The 24,870-nt window shown below is 38.8% G+C and overlaps 1 long non-coding RNA gene across 2 annotated transcripts; it reads right to left on the bottom strand.

Moving 5' to 3' along the window:
- LOC109558112 (uncharacterized) lies at positions 1-22,964 on the bottom strand. 2 transcript variants are annotated; one of them, XR_002180608.2, is made up of 3 exons: positions 22,822-22,964; positions 22,580-22,747; positions 1-309 (listed from the first exon to the last, which is right to left on the bottom strand). It is a non-coding gene; the product is annotated as an uncharacterized lncRNA (long non-coding RNA). The 2 variants fall into 2 exon arrangements; XR_011566283.1 differs by having other exon boundaries at positions 22,580-22,964.
- Between the last annotated feature and the right edge of the window lie 1,906 nt (positions 22,965-24,870).

Genomic DNA, 24,870 nt, shown 5'->3' with positions numbered 1-24,870 from the left:
TTTTTCCATAAAACTTTATTTTTCAAATTTTTGCAATTAAGATTTTTAAAAATTTTACAATAAATGCTACAAAAAGAAAAAAATTCTTTAGCGCATCCGACTCTCACAGTCCTTTTGTCTTCAAATACATGAACAACACATCAACACATGATTTTTTCTAGGCAATGTTGGTGGGTCTTGATATGGTTAATTTAAAAAGCTGAGCTAATAGCTGATGGACGAGGTTGAATCCCCTTCAGAGAATGGCAGAGGAAAGTTCTTTCCCGGAATGAGTCACACGGTCCTCACAGCGGCTGAGTTCAACGGTTCCTGTTAGTCAGAGTGCCAGAGTTTATTCCCCCCACTCTTTGTTTTTATAGCAATATTAATTCCATTCCTATGAACTGAGGTTTGGACAAGTTCCTCCTTGATTTTTAAAAACATATTAGTGGTGAATCAGGATGGGCCCCAAAATAAGAAAACACACACACACACACAACTTCTGCATGATTCCACTTATATTAGGTCATAAATTCATCCATTTCTTATGCTTTATACTTCTTTTCCGTCATTTGGTCTTACCAGAAAAAAAAAATGAGTGGAATATTCTGAAATATGTCCTCTAATTAACCAAATAGTCTGTGAAAGTTTCATTGGTAAAGCAGAATGAGACTTAAGTAATTTATTTGAGAGGTACCCCTCAGGAATTTTTAAAGTTCATTTCCCTCCTCCCCTTCAAATGCTCACAAATGCCAAGGACAATCTGTATTTTATGTGTGTTTGTTTGTGTTAATTGCTCAGTCGTGTTGACTCTTTGTGACTCCGTGGACTGTAGTCTGCCAGGCTCCTCTGTCCATGAATTCTCCAGCCAAAAATACTAGAGTGGGTTGCCATTTCTTTCTCCAGGGGATCTTCCCAACCCAGGACTCAAACCCGGGTCTCCTGCATTGCAGGCAGATTCTTTACCATCTGTGCTATTAAAGAAGCCTAGCATTTCATAGTTTCACTCAAAAAAGTAAGAAAGCAATGCATTTAATATTCATGGATACTTAATTAATGTCAGTAATTATTAAGTATATCTCTCTAAAATATAGTTTTTGAAACCATAATATATGTAATTTTAGTTCTGAACTGAGATGTATTTTCCACATTTAATCATGGAATTTTACAAATTACTCTTTTAACAGTTAAACCTCACAAGGCTTTGAAAATTCAGGTTGATGATAAACACAATGGACTAATATAGTCCACTTACAATAATTGATGGTAAGTCATCAGCTTATAAATTGAAAAGCAGACATTCTTGCTTTAGGGTGATAGTAGTATTCTTATATTGCTTAGGCTTTTTCTGTTCACAGATTGTGAAACTGATATTAGAACCTGTATCTCCTGAATTCAAATAGTTTCTTTAAAAAATAGCAGAAAACAAACATGGTTACAAAAGGGGATGGTGACAGGGAGAGATAAGTTAGGAATCTAGGACTTCCCAGGTAGCACCACTGGTAAAGAACCCACCTGCCAATGCAGGAGACATAAGAGACGTGGGTTCAATCCCTGTGTTGGGAAGATCCCCTGGAGGAGGGCATGGCACCCACTCCACTATTCTTGCCTGGAGAATCCCATGAACATTGGAGCCTAGTGGGCTACAGTCCATAGGGTCACAGAGAGTCAGACACAACTGAAGTGACTTAGCATGCACGCACATATATAAAATGGGTAAACAACAAGGACCTACTACATAACACACAGAACTCTACTCACTATCTTGTAATAACCTATATGGGAAAAAAATCTGAAAAAGAATGTATATATGTATAATTGAATCACTTTGCTGTATACTTGAAACTAATACAACATTGCAAATTAACTATCTTCAATTAAAAAATGCATAGTAGATTACAAGGCAAGATGGCAGAGGAATAGGATGAGGAGACCACTTTCTCCCCCACAAATTCATCAAAAGAACATTTAAACGTTGAGTAAATTCCACAAAACAACTTCTGAATGCCAGCAGAGGACATCAGGCACCCAGAAAAGCAGCCCATTGTCTTCAAAAGGAGAAACTTTTCATCTTTAACCTAGATGTTTTATCAACAGTGCTGTATAGATGGAGAAGTCTTGAGACTACTGTAAAAATAAGACTGAAAACCAGAAGCAGGAGGCTTAAGTCCAAATCCTGAGAACACCAGAGAACTCCTGACTCCAGGGAACATTAATCGACAGGAGGTCATCAAACGCCTCCATACCTACACTGAAACCAAGCACCACCCAAGGGCCAACAAGTTCCAGAGCAAGACATACCATGCAAATGCTCCAGCAACACAGGAACACAGCCCTGAGCTCCAATATACAGGCTGCCCAAAGTTACTCCAAAACCACTGACATCTCATAACTTATTACTGGATACTTCATTGCACTCCAGAGAGAAGAAATCCAGCTCCACCTACCAGAACACTGACACAAGCTTCCCTAACCAGGAAACCTTGACAAGCCACCCGTACAACCCCACCTACAGCAAGGAAACTCCATAATAAAGAGAACTCCACAAACTGCCAGAATACAGAAAGGCCACCCCAAACTCAGCAATATAAACAAGATGAAGAGACAGAGGAATACCCAGAAGGTAAAGGAACAGGATAAATGCCCACCAAACCAAACAAAAGAGGAAGAGATAGGGAATCTACCTGATAAAGAATTCCGAATAATGATAGTGAAAATAATCCAAAATCTTGAAATCAAAATGGATTCACAGATAAATAGCCTGGAGACAAGTATTGAGAAGATACAAGAAAGGTTTAACAAGGACCTAGAAGAAATAAAAAAGAATCAATATATAATGAATAATGCAATCCAGATCAGATAAGATCAGTCGCTCAGTCATGTCCGACTCTTTGCGACCCCATGAATCACAGCACGCCAGGCCTCCCTGTCCATCACCAACTCCCGGAGTTCACTCAGACTCACGTCCATCGAGTCAGTGATGCCATCCAGCCATCTCATCATCTGTCGTCCCCTTCTCCTCCTGCCCCCAATCCCTCCCAGCATCAGAGTCTTTTCCAATGAGTCAACTCTTCGCATGGGGTGGCCAAAGTACTGGAGTTTCAGCTGTAGCATCATTCCTTCCAAAGAAATCCCAGGGCTGATCTCCTTCAGAACGGACTGGTTGGATATCCTTGCAGTCCAAGGGACTCTCAAGAGTCTTCTCCAACACCACAGTTCAAAAGCATCAATTCTTCAGTGCTCAGCCTTCTTCACAGTCCAACTCTCACATCCACACATAACCACAGGAAAAACCATAGCCTTGACTAGACGAACTTTTGTTGGCAAAGTAATGTCTCTGCTTTTGAATATGCTATCTAGGTTGGTCATAACTTTCCTTCCAAGGAATAAGCGTCTTTTAATTTCATGGCTGCAGTCACCATCTGCAGTTATTTTGGAGCCCAGAAAAATAAAGTCTGACACTGTTTCCACTGTTTCCCCATCTATTTCCCATGAAGTGGTGGGACCGGATGCCATGATCTTCGTTTTCTGAATGTTGAGCTTTAAGCCAACTTTTCCACTCTCCACTTTCACTTTCATCAAGAGGCTTTTTAGTTCCTCTTCACTTTCTGCCATAAGGGTGGTATCATCTGCATATCTGAGGTTATTGATATTTCTCCCAGCAATCTTGATTCCAGCTTGTGTGTCTTCCAGTCCAGTGTTTCTCATAATGTACTCTGCATAGAAGTTAAATAAACAGGGTGACAATATACAGCTTGACGAACTCCTTTCCCTATTTGGAACCAGTCTGTTGTTCCATGTCCAGTTCTAACTGTTGCTTCCTGACCTGCATACAAATTTCTCAAGAGGCAGATTAGGTGGTCTGGTATTCCCATCTCTTTCAGAATTTTCCACAGTTTATTGTGATCCACACAGTCAAAGGCTTTGGCATAGTCAATAAAGCAGAAATAAATGAGATCAAAAACACTCTGGAGGCAACAAATAGTAGAGTAACAGAGGCAGAAGATAGGATTAGTGAAGTAGAAGATAGAATGGTAGAAATAAATGAATCAGAGAGGAAAAAAGAAAAACAAATTAAAAGAAATGAGGACAATCTCAGAGATCTCCAGGACAGTATTAAATGCCCCAACATTTGCATCATAGGAGTCCCAGAAGAAGAAGACAAAAAGAAAGACCATGAGAAAATACTTGAGGAGATAATAGTTGAAAACTTCCCTAAAATGGGGAAGGAAATAATCACCCAAGTCTAAGAAACCCAGAGAGTCCCAAACAGGATAAACTCAAGGCAAAACACAAGACACATATTAATCAAATTAACGAAGATCAAACACAAAAAACAAATATTAAAAGCAGCAAGGGAAAAACAACAAATAACACACAAGGGGATTCCCATAAGAATAACAGCTGATCTTTCAATAGAAACTCTTCAGGCCAGGAGGGAATGGCAAGACATACTTAAAGTGTTGAAAGAAAATAACCTACAGCCTAGATTACTATACCCAGCAAGGATCTCATTCAAATATGAAGGAGAAATCAAAAGCTTTACAGACAAGCAAAAGCTGAGAGAATTCAGCACCACCAAACCAGCTCTTCAACAAATGCTAAAGGATATTCTCTAGACAAGAAACACAAAAAGGGTGTATAAACTCAAACCCAAAACAATAAAGTAAATGGCAACAGGATCATACTTATCAATAATTACCTTAAACGTAAATGGGTTGAATGCCCCAACCAAAATACAAAAACTGGCTGAATGGATTCAAAAACAAGATCCCTATATATGTTGCCTACAAGAGACCCACCTCAAAACAGGGGACACATACAGACTGAAAGTGAAGGGCTGGAAAAAGATTTTCCACACAAATAGAGACCAAAAGAAAGCAGGAGTAGCAATACTCATATCAGATAAAATAGACTTTAAAACAAAGGCTGTGAAAAGAGACAAAGAAGGACACTACATAATGATCAAAGGATCAATCCAAGAAGAAGATATAACAATTATAAATATATATGCACCCACCATAGGAACACTGCAATATGTAAGACAAGTGCTAACAAGTATGAAAGGGGAAATTAACAATAACACAATAATAGTGGGAGATTTTAATACTCCACTCACACCTATGGATAGATCAACTAAACAGAAAATTAACAAGGAAACACAAACTTTAAATAACACAATAGACCAGTTAGACCGAATTGATATCTATAGGACATTTCACCAAAAAACAATGAATTTCACCTTTTTCTCAAGTGCAAACCAAACCTTCTCCAGGATAGATCACATCCTGGGCCATAAATCTAGCCTTGGTAAATTCAAAAAAATTGAAATCATTCCAAGCATCTTTTCTGACCATAATGCACTAAGATTAGATCTCAATTACAGGAGAAAAACTATTAAAAATTCCAACATATGGATGCTGAACAACACGCTGCTGAATAACCAACAAATCACAGAAGAAATAAAAAAAGAAATCAAAATATGCACAGAAATGAATGAAAATGAAAATAAAACAACTCAAAACCTGTGGGACACTGTAAAAGCAGTCATAAGGGGAAAGTTCATAGCAATACAGGCATATCTCAAGAAATAAGAAAAAAGTCAAATAAATAACCTAACTCTACACCTAAAGCAACTAGAGAAGGAGGAAATGAAGAACCCCAGGGTTAGTAGAAGGAAAGAAATCTTAAAAATTAGAGCAGAAATAAATGCAAAAGAAACAAAAGAGACCATAGCAAAAATCAACAAAGCCAAAAGCTGGTTCTTTGAAAGGATAAATAAAACTGACAAACCATTAGCCAGACTCATCAAGAAGCAAAGGGAGAAAAATCAAATCAATAAAGTTAGAAATGAAAATGGAGAGATCACAACAGACAACACAAATACAAAGGATCATAAGAGACTACTATCAGCAATTATACGCCAATAAAATGGACAACTTGGAAGAAATGGACAAATTCTTGGAAAACTACAACTTTCCAAAACTGAACCAGGAAGAAATAGAAAATCTTAACAGACCCATCACAAGCATGGAAATTGAAACTGTAATCAGAAATCTTCCAGCAAACAAAAGCCCAGGTCCAGACGGCTTCACAGCTGAATTCTACCAAAAATTTAGAGAAGAGCTAACACCTATCCTACTCAAACTCTTTCAGAAAATTGCAGAGGAAGGTAAACTTCCAAACTCATTCTATGAGGCCACCATCACCCTAATACCAAAACCTGACAAAGATGCCACAAAAAAAGAAAACTACAGGCCAATATCACTGATGAACATAGATGCAAAAATCCTTAACAAAATTCTAGCAATCAGAATCCAACAACACATTAAAAAGATCATACATCATGACCAAGTGGGCTTTATCCCAGGGATGCAAGGATTCTTCAATATCCACAAATCAATCAATGTAATACACCACATTAATAAATTGAAAAATAAAAGCCATATGATTATCTCAATAGATGCAGAGAAAGCCTTTGACAAAATTCAACATCCATTTATGATAAAAACTCTCCAGAAAGCAGGAATAGAAGGAACATACCTCAACATAATAAAAGCTATCTATGACAAACCCACAGCAAACATTATCCTCAGTGGTGAAAAATTGAAAGCATTTCCTCCAAAGTCAGAAACAAGACAAAGGTGCCCACTTTCACCATTACTATTCAACATAGTTTTGGAAGTTTTGGCCACAGCAATCAGAGCAGAAAAAGAAACAAAAGGAATCCATATTGGAAAAGAAGTAAAACTCTCACTGTTTGCAGATGACATGATCCTCTACATAGAAAACCCTAAAGACTCCACCAGAAAATTACTAGAGCTAATCAATGAATATAGTAAAGTTGCAGGATATAAAATCAACACAGAGAAATCTCTTGCATTCATATACACTAATAATGAAAAAATAGAAAGAGAAATTAAGGAAACAATTCCATTCACCATTGCAACAAAAAGAAACAATACTTAGGACTATATCTACCTAAAGAAACTAAAGACCTATATATAGAAAACCATAAAACACTGGTGAAAGAAATCAAAGAGGACACTAATAGATGGAGAAATATACCATGTTGATGGATTGGAAGAATCAATATAGTGAAAATGAGTATACTACCCAAAGCAATCTATAGATTCAATGCAATCCCTATCAAACTACCAATGATATTTTTCACAGAGCTAGAACAAATAATTTCACAATTTGTATGGAAATACAAAAAACCTCGAATAGCCAAAGCAATCTTGAGAAAGAAGAATGGAACTGGAGGAATCAACCTGCCTGACTTCAGGCTCTACTACAAAGCCACAGTCATCAAGACAGTATGGTACTGGCACAAAGACAGAAATATAGATCATTGGAACAAAATAGAAAGTCCAGAGATAAATCCACACACCTATGGACACCTTACCTTTGACAAAGTAGGCAAGAATATACAATGGAGAAAAGACAATCTTTTTAACAAGTGGTGCTGGGAAAACTGGTCAACCACTTGTAAAAGAATGAAACTAGAACACTTTCTCACACCATACACAAAAATAAATTCAAAATGGATTAAAGATCTCAATGTAAGACCAGAAACTATAAAATTCCTAGAGGAGAACATAGGCAAAACACTCTCCGACATAAATCACAGCAGGATCCTCTATGACCCACCGCCAAGAATATTGGAAATAAAAGCAAAAATAAACAAATGGGACCTAATTAAAATTAAAAGCTTCTGCACAACAAAGAAAACTATAAGCAAGGTGAAAAGACAGCCTTCAGAATGGGAGAAAATAATAGCAAATGAAGCAACTGACAAACAACTAATCTCAAAAATATACAAGCAACTTCTGCAGCTCAATTCCAGAAAAATAAACGACCCAATCAAAAAATGGGCCAAAGAACTAAATAGACATTTCTCCAAAGAAGACATACAGATGGCTAACAAACACATGAAAAGATGCTCAACATCACTCATTATCAGAGAAATGCAAATCAAAACCACTATGAGGTACCATTTCACACCAGTCAGAATGGCTGCGATCCAAAAGTGTACAAGCAATAAATGCTGGAGAGAGTGTGGAGAAAAGGGGACCCTCTTACACTGTTGATGGGAATGCAAACTAGTACAGACACTATGGAGAACAGTGTGGAGATTCTTTAAAAAACTGGAAATAGAACTGCCTTATGACCCAGCAATCCCACTGCTGGGCATACACACTGAGGAAACCAGAATTGAAAGAGACACGTGTACCCCAATGTTCATTGCAGCACTGTTTATAATAGCCAGGACATGGAAACAACCTAGATGTTCATCAGCAGATGAATGGATAAGAAAGCTGTGGTACATATACACAATGGAGTATTACTTGGTCATTAAAAAGAATACATTTGAATCATTTCTAATGAGGTGGATGAAACTGGAGCCTATTATACAGAGTGAAGTAAGCCAGAAAGAAAAACACCAATACAGTATGCTGCTGCAAAGTCGCTTCAGTTGTGTCCGACTCTGTGCGACCCCATAGACAGCAGCCCACCAGGTTCCCCCGTCCCTGGGATTCTCCAGGCAAGAACACTGGAGTGGGTTGCCATTTCCTTCTCCAATCCAATACAGCATACTAACACATATATATGGAATTTAGAAAGATGGTAACGATAACCCTGTATGTGAGACAGCAAAAGAGACACAGATGTATAGAACAGTCTTTTGGACTCTGTGGGAGAGGGAGAAGGTGAGATTATTTGGGAGAATGGCATTGAAACATGTATAATATTATATAAGAAACAAATCGCCAGTCCAGGTTCGATGCATGATACAAGATGCTTGGGGCTGGTGCACTGGGATGACCCAGAGGGATGGTACAGGGAGGGAGGTGGGACGGGGGTTCACACCCATGGTGGATGCATGTTGATGTATGGCAAAACCAATACAGTATTGTAAAGTAATTAGCCTCCAATTAAAATAAATAAATTTAAATTAAATAAAATGCATAGTAACAAAAAAAGAAAATAGGTGCTTTGGTGAGTTAACTGTTTGCTTGTTTGTTTTACTTAAATACATGTTTTTAATGCAGTTAGAGAGTTGAGTAGGTAAATATGTGAAAGAGAAAACTTAAGAAATCAAGGAATGATTTTCTGCAAATAGAAAAATCTTTTTTTTTAGAAACGTGATTTTTAAAAATAATTTTATATATTTATTTGTGGCTGTGATGGGTCTTCATTAGTGCATGGGCTTTTCTCTAGTTGCAGAAAGCTGGGGTTACTCTCTAGTTGTGGTGCATAGGCTTCTCATTCTGGTGGCTTCTCTTGTTGTAAAGCATGGGCTCTAGGGCATGGGGGCTTCAGTAGTTGTGGTTCCCAGGCTCTAGAGCACAGGCTCAAAGCCTCTATAGTTGTGGTGCCCGGGCTTAGTTGTTCCACAGCATGTAGGATCTTCCCGGACCAGGGATTGGACTTGTGTCTCCTGCGTTGGCAGGCAGATACTTTACTGCTGAGCCATGAGGAAGCCCTAGGAAAATCATACTAGAGAAAGGAGAAGACAGGAGAGACCTCAACTGAAATACTTATGTTTTGTTTTCATTTCCCGCATCCCCACACCCAGAAGGATCCTGATCTCATTGACCTGAAGCCACAAGTTAAAAACTCAGACACAGAGTGAAGCCTGAGCATCTCCAGTGCTGACACCCAGAGGAAGGCCAGAGATACCAGAAGAGACATGGGGGCCCACCAGCTTTCGCAGCTCTAGCCAACATATTAGACAGAATTCCGCCATGACACAAACCGCAAAGTCTAAAATAGGGCTGCATGTGCCTTGGGCTTTCTTAAAGGAAAAGGAATGGGTTTTCCAGGACAAAGTTGCCCAGGAATTCTCTGTCTGTGGAAAACATACATATATACATTTTTTTTCCACACATACACCATTTGTTACATATATATATATATATATATATATGAACTTCCTAATTAAACTTTTTAATATCTTCTCATGTTGAGTTCCACCCATGTAATTTAGATATTTTGTGAGTGTCTGGAGACAGAAATATGCCCCACGTGGCAATATTCCATGAAACTAGCTGGAGAAAATCATGACATGGAAACATAAAAGAGATCCGGCCTTATTCCTAGTCATCTGGTTAAATGAACTTTCCCTAATAGACTGCAAGCATCCCAAATAGACTCCATCTTAGATGGAGCAGCCAGGATCACAGAATGAGTGGTTTCAGGCATTTTGAGACTAAAATTCACCCTTTGTTTTCAGTCAACATGACTTCAGGATTATCATCTAGCATCCTCTTCCCTGCCTTCATATCCCTAAGGCATAACATTTCTATTCAGCTCAGTGCAGATTTTAATCTTCTGGACCAGCATGATGGAACCACCCCTCAGGGAAGGTGGTGGGCGGGCGGTGGGGGGGGGGGGGGGGGGGGTTGCTGTCCACAGGAGCACAGACATTTCCAATAAAGGGAGCTAGTCCACAGTGGATTAGGCCACCTCTCTCTTCTTGGGAAAATGTGGGGACACTGGCAAAGCCCTACTGTTTTGTAGAACAGGAGAGCTAGCTGAGAATGAATGGTCTCCTCTGGGAAAACTTTCCTTCTGTAGTTGTTGGAGCCCAATGGGGAATGTTTTTCTTTCTTTAAGATTTCCAGCCTCCCTACTTGGTCTCATTGCTGCCAAGTTGCACACAAACATGCCTTTGAATCCAGACTTTTGCTGGCCCCTCTAGTTTCATCCTGATTTCTTCTTCTGGTTAGGGTTCCACGCTGGGCCTGGTGCTCACACAGTATTGCACATGGGGAAATTGCCTAATAAATCACAGGGATCATGGGCTCCTTGTATAAATGGGGGTTTTCTTCATATATCTTCTACCTGGTGCAAAATGCATTGAGGGACTGATTTTCTATGAGTCATTGTGCAATTTTATGCATTTGCAAGAACCGAGGTCTTTAATAAATCAGACCTTTGGAGTTCTTGGAATATTTTTCTTTATACCACGGACTTGAACATTTTGTATGGTTTGTGGTCATTTGTTTTTTTAATATTCTGGTTGGTTTTCAGTTTGCTTGGTGGTGTTGGCTGCAGATGCATAATTCCTGCTTGAGTTGAATTTTCCACTCAGAGCAATTTTATAGCTCTCCAGTGTTCACAGAGACCAGAACGGACATGTCTGCCAATTTGACCAACTTCATTGACAGACTCAGAATCTTAAGTGTGGGCCAAATAATGGGCGTGATTCATATCTTACAAGCACCCCCATTGATTAGCCCAGGATCTGATGCTGGCCTTGTGTGAATAACATTCTCCAGCCTTCTCATCAGGGTGTCTTGGAGTATGCAAGGCCCTATCCCACACGGAACACAAATGTTATCCCTCATTTCCAGCACGTATTCTCAGGGTCAATAAAATCCTTTGGGAGAGATGCAATATCCACACAATCCTGAATATCTTTCTCCCTGATTATGTATGAAGTAAAGGAACACTGAGTGTTCAGAACTGAAGCAAAATTGTCACTCAGCACACTGACAGACTGGTTTTATGAAGAAAAACAGTACTATAGCTGTTCTATTGCATGGGAAGGTGACATGATTTTAGAAAGCCTTTCTCATTCTATTTTTTGTTAGTTTTTTTTTTTTTTTTAAGGTCATTGCCACCTCCAGATTTCCTACCATTACTTTAGAGGATGTCCCCCTGAAACACAAGTGTTTAGGGGATGCTTACTATCCAATGTTTTGCTAAGAACCAAGGAATACATACATTTGAGTGAAAGTCACTCAGTCGTTTCTGACTCTTTGTGACCCAGGCCAGAATACTGGAGTGGGTAGCCTTTCCCTTCTCCAGGGGATCTTCCCAACTCAGGAATCAAACCAGGGTCTCCTACATTGCAGGTGGATTCTTTACCAACTGAGCTATCAGGGAAGCCATATACACACATTTAATGTAAGGCAATTCCTGTCTTCTAGAAGTTTATATTCTAAGTGAAAAACATGAGGTCACCACATAGAACAGTATAAAAACAATGCAGAGTATAAAAACAATAACTGATCACTTATTCATTCACAGTAGAAGCTCTTTTTCTATAGCATAATTTATTTAGCATACACGTCCAAAACACTTGAGATAGCTTCCAGTGTTAAAATACGTATGATACAAAACATTAAAAAATAAACCAGAAAGATCAGAAACAGTTCAGACAAAAAAATATTTGACTAAGAGTCCTCAAGTACAACAAGAATCCCTTACTATTGAAGCAGAAAGCAAAATCCAAACAGACTTTGATGTCCTCATTAGGTAAAGCCAATGAATGAACTCTTTCTTGATATAAAACATAATGAATTTATTCAAATAAATTCAAAATATAAGTTGACACTGTCAACAAGATATCAGAACCTCACAGGATCACTTGGGAATTGGCTGTGATTAATAAGAGATTATTTAAGGAAATGCTACAGAGGACCAAATTAGGGCAAGTGTGTGGGTGGCAATGTAGATGATTTTAAGAATTAAGAGTATTCAAAATTAAATACAGTAAATCACAGATTGAGAAAGGAACCTCCTTTTCAATGTTCTTTCAGTCAAACCATCTCAGCTTGCTGTCGTTAACTCCAATGCTCGCTAATGTCTGCTAACTTTCCCTTTCAAAAAAAGAAACAGCAACCTCAGGCTAATTGCTTTCAATAGGTAGAAGTATCCAGTGATGATTTTGAACATGATTTTGGTTTTGGTTTATTTATTTATTTTCATGGTTTTCTATTTGTATGAAATGATATGAGTTTTCTACTTATGATTAAAAATATAACATTTCCCCATAATTTTTTAAGTGAGACTTTTCACCTATCCTGTTGGTATAAATTCAGAAGTCTAACACTTGCAAGCATTGAGGAAGGTATGAATTCGGAGCTATCTGTAATGATTGGTGGCAGAATAAATTGATGTGACTGCTTTGGAAAACAGGTTGGCATCGCCTCCTTAAATGGAATATTTGCCTGCTTTAATGAGTCACCATCCCAGCCTGTATGTTCATATCAAGATACATTTTTGCACTTGAATGCAGGTGATACGCAGAATAAAGTTCACAGCAGTCCTCTGAACACTAAGGAAATCACGAACTCCACCAAATACCCAATAGCAAAAAAAGTAGATGAATAAACGGTGGTGAATTCACATAACAGAATATTATATAGCAGTAAAACTGAATGAACTACAACCACTGAGAATAACAGAGATAAATCTGAGTTATATAAAATGAGAAGAAAAGCAATACTCAAAAAAGATTGCATAGAGTTAGATTAATTTTTTTAAGGTTAAAAACAATTAGAGTAAAACATGCACATTTTAGATCTACATATTGATGCAATGAGACTGTACAGAAAAGGAATGATGACCACAAGATTCAAAATTCTTTTCCTGGGGGCAATGGGTAGGTGGATAGGTTGTGGAAAGGGGTCATATAGACATCCTGGCTTTTGTTTGGGGTGGTGGTTTACAGACACGTATTACATAGTCAAAGAAATTAAATAACTAACAAAATAAGGAAACGTATACACTTTGATGATGAGAGTCTGTCAAGAACAACAACAACAACAACAAAAATGATGAACTCAATTCTGTGTATTTCAGGTCCAGTTGGAAATATAAGGATTTAAGGAAAGATACTACGCAAAATAAGGTTCAAGTGTGAAGCAGGATACAACTGACTGACATTTGAAAAATGCTGCAATAAAAGAAATTCCTTCCCAGGCAGGCTGGTTTTGGTAGTTCAAATGACTGAACATTGTAAGTCAGGTTAAGGGGCGATTTGGAAGGCATCTAAGTTGAAAATGAAGTTACCCACAGGGCCCAAAGGAAGCAAAGAATGTAGGGCAGCATGGGAACCATGGAGAAAACAGGATGGTCAACGAAGGATCCAGCAAGGAAGCTCAGAGCATCTGGGGCTGTGATGTGGTCAGGGAGGTGGCAGCTCTAGTCAGTGCCACGTGGAACACTTTTTGATATTTGAGACCTGACATATCTATTTCTTGAAGTGTCTAGCTGAAGGTCTGTCTGTGGTACTTACTGGTAACCTACCTTTTTCCAGAAAGAATCGAGGATGGCTTGCAATATTATCTGAAATACATTTGGGTAATGTAGGAGAGGAATAAAAGAGTTTTTAAAGGGGGGTGGGGAGCCAAACTGGAGTCAGCAACACTCCTAATACAAAAGAAAAAAAAGTGCCAGCCAGAGGGTTGTCCACTGCACTTGCCACATAACACGTGGAGGAATCAGCAATGCTATCTTTATTTGTACTTTCACAGGATTCACAGTCCATTTTTGAATGCTGTATTGCAGCATTCCTCAAATGAAGGCAAGTAGAATTCATGATCCTCTGGAAAAGCTTTCTTGAGAGAGACAAGCACACGCACTGGCTTTTGGTAACCTAATTTATGAGTAAGTAAAGGAACTGCAAAAATGGATGGAGAGTATAAGCCTTATATGATGTCTACTAAATAATAGTTTCCACAGTACTTTTGGCAGGAACTCTATGAGGATTCATTTTTGAACTGTGCCTGAAGTGTATGTTCATTTTAAATGGGGAGCTCCATGTGCTTCAGATTTGTGATGGACAAGTGGAAGAGTTGACTTGGTGATGCTAACATGGAAAAATATGGTTTATATTCCAGTCCAGGCTGAATGCTGTCCATTTTTAATAACAAGGGAAGGGTAGGATGTGGTCTTTAAGAATAGGTCTTTAAGCAGTGGAGTAACAAGAAAACATTGGTGGTTGGAGAAGGTTAACCAAGGAAAGAGTTATGGCTTTACGGGGCTGGACATTGGAGGTATGAAGCCAATTAAGAACTTAGGTAGCAGCTGGGGCCCCAGAGTTACCTCTCAGATGGTAGCCCATCTTTGTATGCCTCCTTCTTTCTGAGTGAGTATCCCAGCACTGTATGGGTATCTGTGTTGCTGTGCACAATTTCAGCTGATTTAATTCCCTAACGTAACTCTTTTTAGTTGTCTAGGGAAATAATGATCATTTATAATAAACCCTTTCTACAAACATTAGTCCAGAAGCTAAAGAGTACACAAGATGCGGCAGGCACAAAAAAGAAATCAATATCGAGGGATAAGTTTCAAAATTCCATTTGTTTTTTCCAATTTGGAACAGACTTGAGCAGCATAAGAGCTGAGATTTCTGGCTGAACCATTACAAAGATATCACACAGTTTCTCTCGAAAAGTGAATAAAGTTGAGATATTAATAAATCAATCTGAAGTATCTTTAAGCTCCTAAAGATGAGGAATGAAGCCAACAGGAATCCCTAAAAAACACAGAGTGTGCCCCCAAATCTAGGCCCCTCTTGACTTTGTTACCTTGCATCCTCTGGTAGTTCTGTTGTGCATTCATCACCACATTCTATTGGATGGTCCTCACTTTCCCCCTTTGTTAAATCACAGCAAACCTTCAAATCAGAGCCTTCTGGCAGAAAGGAAGAAAGCCAAACAAACCAAGATAGATGTGAGTGGCTGAATGGAGGCCTGCTGTGGAGTATCAGTCCATCAGGGCAAGTGCATCCAGTGAAGATATGAGGAAAGGGAGAAGTAGATGGTTAGATAGAGAAAGATGAGCCCAGTGCTATTGAAATTTCTGGTTGGCTCCTGAGTTTTTGTGCTAATGTAGTGTGAAAAACGAAAAGTATGGATGCTTCCATAAGTTGAACTACCATGCCATGCCAAAGTCACACAAGTTTTCATGCACCTGTAAGTTAATTACTGATGGACAGTCCCCATGCTTACAAGATTTTTGAGGCCATTGGCTCAGGCTAGAGGAGCTGGGTTCCTAGAAGTGAAGAAGGATGGAAAGGAAGAGAAAGAAATATATCAATTTCCTTCTGACAAAAAGATTTCTTTAACATTAAGTTAAAGCTAAAAATGTCTTAGATCTTAAGAGATCATGTCCAATTAAAAACCTGATTCTACAGTATTTAATAAAAAATTTAAGTCCACGTAAAATGTAGCTTTTATTACCTTTACTAGAATATATTAAGTTGAACCACAAAAAATATTCTACCATTTTTGACCTACCAAGCCAGACTTCATATGGTTCAGTCTGATACAATTATCAGGAAGGAAGGAGTGAGGTAGGGAAGGAAAGAAAGAGAATACAAGGAGAAAGGGAAGAAATACAATATGCTCCCTTTCTTACTGGATTATTCAGGGAGTAAATGACTGATTATATACACAGTGTTTTCAGCTTTTTGGAAATGCACTGCTTAAATCTCAAGTTATTTTATTGTCACCATCAGTAGAATAATCAGCTGGATCCACGGGGGCTCTGATGCATATTTAGGGATGTCACGCTTCTTCTACAGACTGGTGGTTATCTAGTTAAGAGATTTATAAACTGGAAAGAAAAAGAAAATGCAACAAACCCAACAAGAAGGCAGCTCAGTGCATGCGGAAGATGATCACATGGGAAGTGAGAAGAGAAGAGACAGAGGAGCCTAAGACACGCTCACCACAGTCCCTGTGGGGCTGCTACAGGTGAGCTCAGGAAGGAGTCCCGAAACCGGCAGGCTCATTAATCATGGCGGCAGCCCCGGGTGGGAGACAGAAAGCGCGTTTCCTTTGCACAGAGGCATGGAGTGGGGTGGGGACCATCCTCTGCTCCTCTGTGATCCCTCCCTACGCAGCCACAGGAAGACCTCCTAGTGCGTCCCTTGAGCCAACAGTAGGGTCTTCCAGGTGAGAGTCCAGCCCTGTGGACTGCTGCGGAGGAGGGCCCCGCCTCCCTGAGTCATTTCTCCCCAACTCCCTGGCTCCGCATCTCTGAAAAGAGGCCAGGGCATCAGCGGTCCCCGGACCAGAAAGAAAACCGAGCCAGCAAGCGGGTATTCTTTTCACACAGACTTCTGAGAGTTTTGTCGTGGCAGTAGTTTTAGTAAATTATGCGGGGACTTTCTTTAAATGGCTAACTTCTCCCCTTTTCCTTGTCAAGTGAGTGAATTTTTTTACATTCTTGGAACAAAATTGAGAATTCCCCTTTGCTGTTTCGTTCTGCTCTAGGGAAATGCACACCACCCACGTGGCGCAATTTCAGGAGAGTTGGGAAGACCCTTTTACCCCAAGAGTCCCCTGACCGTGTTCCCACAGTACCCATCTATACACACAGTTCCAAAACCAATACAGAATCTTTGCACATTTCCTGTTTTCACCTCTGCATATGTGTAAAGGATTTCTCAATAAAACTTTCCATGAGAAAAAAGGAGACCCATAGTTTTAAATGTGTAAGCATGTACTCATGCATACAATCATTCTTTAAGGAAGAATGAAAACATGGTAAGTGTGTAAATGAGATCTGAATGAATTTCCTGTAACGCTTACCTAAAACCAAGAGACAATGCAGAGAGGGGACACAGAAAGCAGGGATTAGTCTAACTCATTAATAAATAGTTTGAGAAGGTCATTAAAGTACAGTGAATATGAAAGTCACAAATATAATTGCTCTTCAGCCATTGTAATTCAGTTTTTAATTTTCTTATTATTGAGTTTTGAGCATTCTTTATATATTCTGCATACAAATATTTTATTAGATTTGTGATTGCAAATATACCTAGTCTAACCTTGTGTTGTCAGTCTCTTAACCATTTCTTTTAACAGAATAACAGTATTTAACTTCAGTGATATCCAGTTTATCAACATTTCCTTCTATGGGCAGAACTTTTGGTGTCATGTCTAAGAATGCTTTGCCTAATACAAAGTCATAAGGATTTTTTTGTCTATGTTTTCTTCTGGATGTATCCTAATTTTAGCTGTATCTTGGATCTATTTTGAGGTGACTTTTGTATAAGATGTGAAGTTTAAAATTCTCTTTCTTTATTTATTCATTTTCCATATGAATACACATGTGTTCCAACATCAGTTATTGAAAGATTGCCATTTCCCAAATGGATTGCTTTTGCACCTTTGTCAAAAAATTAACTAGCCATATTTATGTGGGTCTATTCTGCACTCTTTATTTTCTTCCATTAATCTCCATGTCTGTCTCTTCATCAATATCACACTATTTTGATTACTATAGCTTTTCAGTAAATCTTAAAATTTTATAATAAAATTTCTCCAACTTTATCTTCTTTTCCAAAACTGTTTTAACAGCTATTCTAAATTCTTTTCTTGTGCATATAAAATTTGATATGCTGCTGCTGCTGCTAAGTTGCTTCAGTTGTGCCCGACTCTGTGTGACCCCATAGACAGCAGCCCACCAGGCTCCCCTGTCCCTGGGATTCTCCAGGCAAGAACACTGGAGTGGGTTGCCATTTCCTTCTCCAATGCATGAGAGTGAAAAGTGAAAGTGAAGTCGCTTAGTCCTGTCAGACTCCTAGCGACCCCATGGACCACAGCCTGCCAGGCTCCTCCGCCCATGGGATTTTCCAGGCAAAAGTACTGAAGTGGGGTGCCATTGCCTTCTCCGAAACCCTAATTTTGATATACACTAACTCAAATGGACATGAGTTTGAGTAAGCTCTGGGTGTTGGTGATGGACAGGGAAGCCTGACATACTGCAGTCCACGGGGTTGCAAAGAGTTTGGACACGACTAAGTGACTGAACTGAACTGCTGCCTATATCTACAAAAAATTCTACTGGGATTTTGATTGGGCTTGTATTAAATCTATAGATCAATTTTGGGGAAATTGATATCTTTACTATACTGATTCTTTCAATTCATAAATATCATTATAAATAAACAGCTATTTTAGTAGCTATTAGCGTCAGTAGCTCTATTAGTTAGAGCTATTTCATTCTTACTTGATTCCTTTCATCAGCACTTTGTAGTTTTCAGATTACAGATAGCATGTATGTTTTGTTAAATTTATGAAGTATTTCATTTCTGAATCTATTTCACATATATTGTTATGAAAATTTTTGATTTCCATATACACTTCTAGTGTTCAGAAATATATTTCTATATACTTCAAAATATTGATCTTTGTATGTTGAACTTGTATTCTGCAACTTTGCCAACCCCACTTATTAATTCTAGAAATTATTTTCTTATTCCTTGGCATTGTCTACATATACAATCATGTTATCTAAATAGATACAGATATATTTTTCTCTTTCCCATCTGTAAACCTTTTCTTTCTTTCCCCCTTCCTTCCTTCCTTTCTTCCTTCCTTCTTTTCGTCCTTGATTTTTCCCATTTTGCTTTATTGCTCTAAGTAACACTCTAGGATAATACTGAATAGGAGATTTGATAGTAGGGAATTAACAAAATGGCAATTCTAAGTTCTACCTATTGAATAAATGAAACTTTAAATGGAAATAGATTAAAACTTCTCCAGTCAAAAAGACACAGAGTTGACTGAATCCTTTTAAAAGGAAAACAGACTTTAATAATATGCTGCCTTTAAGAAACTCACTTTAAGGGCACACATAGGCTGAAAGTGAAGAAATGGAAAAAGATAAATATATGATCATACACATGTACATACTCACAGAACTACATCATTAAATTCACAATTAGCACTGGGGAGGAAGTAAAGAGCATGCCATAGAGTACCTAATCAGCACAGAGGGCTGTGGAAAGCTTCCCTAAAGAAGTGATATTTAAGTCGAGGCTTAGTGATGAGTAGGACTTTTGTGGGTGAAGAGGAGTGAGAAGGAGCATTCCTGACAGATATGATCCCATGGGTTGGACATTTTAAGATGCAAAGGAAGTTTCCTTGGGCAAAGAACAAATGTTGGTATTTTAGAGCACATGAAAAGGGGTAGGAGGAAAGAAGAGGAGGCCAGTATGAGTTGAGCAAGGTGTGCAGACCTGCCTCATGTAGAGCCTGAAAAGGATGGTCCCTAATCTACACCAGGCCATCTAGATCACCTGTGATCTCCTTCTGAGAAGAAGCAGATGGAGGAGAGCAGAAGACTGAACAGAAAGGGGTCAGAGACCAGAATGATCCATTATATGTTTCCTACACTATTTGTGGGAATAAAGAAAAGAAAGAAAAAGAAAAGAAACTTTTATACGTGGATGGACCTAGAGATAGACATACAGAGTAAAGTAAGTCAGAAAAACAAATATTATATATTAACACATACATGTGGAATCTAGAAAAAAATAGTATAGGTGATCTTATTTGCAAAGCAGAAATAGAGACATGGATGTAGAGAACAAACATATGGACATCAAAGGGTGAGGAGCAGGATGAGTTGGAACATTGGAATTGACATGTATACCCTACTCTATATGAATTAGATAACTAATGAGAACCAACTGTATAGCAAGGAAACTCTACTCAGTGCTCTGTGGTTACCTAAATGGGAAGGAAATCCAAAGAAGAGGGGATATATCTATATGTATACTTGATTCAATTTGCTGTATAGCAGAGAATAACACAACATTATAAAGCAACTCTACTCCAATAAAAATTAATTTAAAAAAGAAAGAAAAGACAAAAGAAACTTGTATGTAACCATTCATTGTCTTTCACTGCATTGTTTGCCTAAGAACTGTGGAGACTAAACCCTCAAATTTGAAAAGTTACTTTGCAGTTTTTTTCTGGCATAATACATTCATTATAAAGGTGTGCGATGAACAGTCATGAGGTCCAGAGGAATTATGAGTACAAAATAGCAAAACAAGTTAATGGCAGCAAGGCTGGGACAGAGTCCAGAACCCCCTCATGTTTGCCATGTGTGATGAAAGCATAAGCACTGATGTTGACATCTTTGCAGACCAAGCCCCCCTTTACTTCTCTAAGTCAACTCACACTGCCTAGGAGACACAGGGCTCTTTGTCAACATGATCTTTCTGCATGTAGCCATGTTGGTAGTTCTTCAAAATCAACTCACTAGTGTCAATCACCTCTGATCTTCTCCAAAACCAATGGGTGGGATTAAATCAGTTCTAGGATGCTCCTGGAACTTACAACCTATATTCAAATGAGGTCATATTTATCTGAATCCATTTAAAAATATTGTTTTCACATTTTAATGCTAAATCTTCTACATTTCCTGTCTCTCAACTCTGTCCATACTGAACATACTGGTACAGGAAGTGTTTGGTTTCTTCTTTCATAAAACAAAACAATATGAAGAGCCTCAGCTTTACAATCAGCTTGACACATGTGAAAACACTCTAATGAAAAGTCAGCTCTGTAGAACAATGCCAAGAGCTGGGCAGATGTCTGAAAGTGGGCTTTTATCTGAAAATGAGGCAAGAGTCAGAGGTCTGCTTCCTGGGAAACTCGTTCACTGAAGCAAAAGGTCGGAAAGACTGGTTATAAATCGAAGCTAGCCAGGAGGAATTGCAGTTCCTCCTACTGTTGACCAGAGGAAAAAGCAAATAAGCCACTCACAAGGGAACGGCCTACAGCCTCTTCTGCACCAATCTGTGGGGTGTTCCTCTCTTGTGCCCCCACTTCCTACTCGCTTACTCCAGACACTGCTGCCCACACAAGTCCCAAAGACATTGTGAATCCCTGAAGGCTTGCTTTGGGTGATGTCAAATAAGAATACTCATGTCAAGATGCAACTAGAAAGAATATTCCAGAACAAGCTGAGCTACTTCAGCATTTCAAGACATTTTGTCTGGAGAGGAAAGAGCATAGGACAGATAACACAGCTGTTTACAGATATCTTAAGGACCACCAAGTGGAAGTAGGGTGAGGCTTAATTAGTGTGGCTCCAGCACACAGAATTGTATTGGACTGGAGTTAAAACCAGCTGTTTTGCTCTCTTGCCTCAGTGAAAACAACTGTCACACTGTGAAAGTGAATTTGCCACACGTTGAGACTGCAACCTGAGAGTAACATGTAAGCTGAGGTAGGTAACCACTTGGCCAAGATGATTCCCTCTTCCCTTTCAGAGAGTTATTTTGCCATCTGTGAAAATAATATAGCATCATTGCTAATCTCATCATTATAGTCATTAACTAGACTATTAGTTTTCTTCTATGAGTTAAAGCCCACTGTAATAGTTATTATTATTTTATTACACGCAGATTCTACAGAACTTTCAAAAAAATATGGCTCCAACTCTAAGGGAAAACAGATACATACAGGAGAAATTCCATTTTGTCATACTATTGGAACCCTTGTGTGCCAGTAGATAAAGGACACCTTCCTCTAAACCTCCACACTCTAATATTCACATGTTCAGACTTTTATGGAAATCCCTCATGGCTCAGATGGTAAAGAATCCGCCTACAATGCAGGAGGCTTGGGTTCAATTGCTGGGTTGGGAAGATTCCCAGGAGAAGGGAATGGCTACCCACTCCAGTATTCTTGCCTGGAGAATTCCATGGACAGAGGAGCCTGGTGGGCTACAAGCCATGAAATAGAAAGAGTTGGACATAACTGAGCAACTAACACACTTTTAGACTTTTATATTCTTTGATTTGTCATCCCAGGATCTCTCATTTCCAAACCAAGCTGTGCATGGAAATAGTCAATAGTTGCCACTCTTCTTTCTCAATAACTGTCAGAGTGTTTTCTGGTTAAACATTATTGGTGAGAGGAATTAAATAGTGTGCAGAAAAGATGAGCTGTAAATTCACCTTTTTTAAGCTACATCCTAATTTTTAGCTACCAGCTGCTAAACAGCAAAAGATCAGAAAGCCAACAAAGATGACCCACAGTGATCCTACCTGAGCTGTGTGTTTCTCTCAGGGTCAGAGGGTAAGAAAGATGAGTGGACCTTTAATTTGCACAGTAGGAGAGAGAGAACTTCAAAAACTCCCCGTCTTTCTCCTGTGTTTGGACCTCTGCCAGAGCCAGGCATATTCTAGCTCCTTCTGGGAAAACCACCTTCTCCCCTGCAACAGAAAAACAAATCAACCCCAGCATTTAGACCCGCGGATGGCTTCCAGGGAAAATATAAATGATCCACCTGCTGAAGCAAGGAGATGACATGGAGTTGGCTATATTTGCAGATGACTCATGCTGATGACTTCCTTGTGGTTGTCACTGTGCAGCTTCTCATGCCCCTCTAATTGCTGGGTGGACAGCTCAGCAAGACCATGTAGCCCTTACTGTCTGTGCCTCTGATCTGTCTCTACCCTGACCCTTGAGCCCTTCTGTGGTGTGGCTCTGACCTCATTTCCCAGTAGCCACAATGATTAACCCACTTCCTCCCTCAAGCAGGCTCTGGTGAATGTTTGTTGCGATGAACTTGAATCCAAGGAAACAGACGCAGATGGTAGTCTATCTAGTTGTCTTTTAAGACACAGGTAGGCAGGTTTGTTTAGAACTAGTCTATTTTTAGAGTATTGCTGGAAAAGTCTAGCTAATTCTAATGTGCTTGCACTAAGTTGCTTTGCCTAGATTCATAGAACCAGGTTGATAAAAGAGATCTTAAAGGTTACCCAGTCACACAGATCCTCTGAATACATTTGTGTGTTTTCCTCCTGGGCAGCAGTAGTTCTTAACTCCTCTCAAAGGCACATATTCCATCCTCATCTCACAAGGAGGAATACACTTTTGTCAAATAAAATGAATGCTCAGATTTCTAAATTAATTCTAGATCATGGATGAAGATTCCTTTTCTTTCCTTTTTTCTTATATGTATTTTTTACTTACTAAGTTAAAAAGGAAAAGGTATATGAATATAACTATTAAGTATTATATAGTCATCTTTACTGATATTATTTTTAGAAATAGAAGACATTTGAATTACCTCTTTTTAAGTGAAATCTTTCAAAGAATACTAAGTCCATACACAGTATAGCATTCTGTATATATATTGCGTACACATTTAGTGCTAGATCAATAAGCAGCCTTATTGACTACATAACATATCCTCCCTTATTTTACTGAAAAGGACTATTAGGGACAGAGGAAAGGGGATACACCCATGAGTGTATCAGTTAAAAGTCAGTTAAAGGAGAAAGAAGCATAAATCAAGACTGAAGGAGAAACAAAGACCAAGGAAGAAAGAACAAAAGGGGGAAATAAAAGAAAGACAACAAAATGGAAATAGAGTCACAGATGTATAAAAACTTGTGGTTACCAGGGGTAAGGATGGGGAGGGATAAATGGAGATTGGGATTGACAGATACATACTAAATAGATAACTAGTAAGTACCTACCTGGAGCAGCAAAAGACAACCCACTCCAGTAGTCTTGCCTGGAAAATCTCATGGACAGAGGAGCCTGGCAGGCTACAGTCCATGGGATTGCAAAGAGTCAGACACAACTGAGAAACTATCACTTTCACTAAGTACCTACTGTATAGCATAGGGAATTCTACTCAATGCTCTGTAATGACCTATCAGGGGAAAGAAGCTAAAAAGAGAGTTGGTGTATGTATATACCTGAGTCACTTTCTTTTCAAATCAGAGAATTGATCTGTTCAAAGCATCATTATAGTGATTTGATTTCTGGGATAGTCTGGACTTTAAATATTCTTTCCCATTGTGACTATGAGCAAACCACGTCAGACCATATGTTCTTATTTCCTCACATATAAAAACATAGTCTATTTTTGTCTCAACATTCACGGGACAGAAATTGCTCAGGTTGACTAACACATGTGGCTGTCAGGACAGTGCACACTTCTGAAAGTCCTCTAAGCCAAGCCTGTACTTGGGTGACCTTATCTCCACTGTGAGCTCAGCCCTCCAAATGAAATCAGTTTGTGAAATTCTCATTTGCTTTTCATTTTCATGCCCTATTCCTCTGTCCTTCATCCCTATCAACCAACTAGCATCTTCTAAGCTCTAAGCCACTTAGCATACTCTACTGTGGCATTTCAGACCACCCTTTGAAACACCAGTTTGGATGCATGGCATCTTAGAATAAATTGTTCATTGATACATCAGCTGCATTAAAAATCTATGGAAGTCAAGGTAGGTCTAAAGTCTGGATGAATGCAATATCTGTCTTGGACAGTTCAGACGTTCAAAGTTTACACAGTCATAAAACAGAACAAATATCATAG

This window comes from Bos indicus, chromosome 4 (assembly GCF_029378745.1).
Source record: "Bos indicus isolate NIAB-ARS_2022 breed Sahiwal x Tharparkar chromosome 4, NIAB-ARS_B.indTharparkar_mat_pri_1.0, whole genome shotgun sequence".
Lineage (NCBI taxonomy): Eukaryota > Metazoa > Chordata > Mammalia > Artiodactyla > Bovidae > Bos > Bos indicus.
Note: the sequence above shows the minus strand (reverse complement) of the source record. Positions and strands in the feature narration are given on the sequence as shown.